Here is a 1,228-nt window from a genome sequence, read left to right as displayed (position 1 = left end):
TCAAGTAAAAAAGAAACGAAACATGACTTTTTTGTCTATACGATTGATTGGTACCGAACTTTCAATTGTTTTTCATGTAACTTTCACTTTGTAATTGATATTTATGTTTTTTATAACTATTTTGAAGGAGAGGTGATGTTTTCATTAATGTTTTTTAATCACTCACTTAAAAACAATGTGTTTTGGCTTTTTATAACATCATTGTAATTGAAAACAGAAAATTATGATGAATGAATAAACGTCAAAACACATAGCTTTTAAATAGATGAATAAAAAACACAACTAGAAATATCACCTTCAATTTTAAAGGGGAAGTGATTCGTACACAACAGTTTTTTGCTATACACAACAATTCATGCATTATATAGTTGTACAATACAACATTTTAAAGTACCAATTGTTGTGTATGAAGAAAAATTGTTGTGTACGGATCAGGTTCCATTTTGAAGGTGTTAATTAAACATATATAATAAAAATGGTTTTACTTTTATAAATTATATGCTAAATGACATGCTACAAAAATATACATTTGCAAGTTTACCAATTTATCACCTAAACCTTATTCTTATGACAAAATAATCTATAATCTGCATTAGTTAATGATTTGTTCCTAACCAAATAGATTTCATCCTTGAGACTCCCATGTGAAAAGAAGATGCGTCAATAATATGGAGTTTTTAAGGTGGAAATGAGTTTGTTTTTGTATATAAGCATATCGTAAAGGGTAGAAAGTGACAGAAGCTAAAAAATATAATTAGCTGAAAAGTGAACAAAAATACAATGTCAGAAGTGGGATTTGAACCCACGCCCTCTCTCGAAGACCAGAACTTGAGTCTGGCGCCTTAGACCACTCGGCCATCCTGACTACGGCTCATTTTTAAGTATCAATATTTGTTGATATAGTATAAGGAAAGTAATAATACCAAAGAGGGTAAGAGACTAAAAGTGACTCGGATACTGGACAGATTTTTCATTATATCTTTGAAAATTTTCTTTTGTCAAAGATCGGGTTTTATTTGGGGTATTTTAGATTGGATCGATTTTTTTATTTGTCTTTTTTCTTTTTTGTATTAAAACTTTTTGCCTCCCTTTTTTCAATATATGGAATTTTCCCAATGAATGTGACCGTTTCTTGTTTTATATCTTTACTTTTTTTATTAAATCATAATTTCAATTTCATAAATTTTGAAAGTGATATATTATCATAAAAGTCGATAATATATATAAA

General features: G+C 28.3%; 1 non-coding gene across 1 annotated transcript; it reads right to left on the bottom strand.

The window, feature by feature from the left end:
• Positions 1 to 781: 781 nt before the first annotated feature.
• TRNAL-CAA (transfer RNA leucine (anticodon CAA)) lies at positions 782 to 865 on the bottom strand. The gene has a single exon. It is a non-coding gene; the product is annotated as a tRNA-Leu (tRNA).
• Positions 866 to 1,228: the final 363 nt, after the last annotated feature.

This window comes from Lactuca virosa, chromosome 4 (genome assembly GCF_052849685.1).
Source record: "Lactuca virosa cultivar CGN04683 chromosome 4, Lactuca_virosa_CGN04683_v6, whole genome shotgun sequence".
NCBI classification, from domain to species: domain Eukaryota; kingdom Viridiplantae; phylum Streptophyta; class Magnoliopsida; order Asterales; family Asteraceae; genus Lactuca; species Lactuca virosa.
This window is presented reverse-complemented; position numbering and strand designations above follow the sequence as displayed.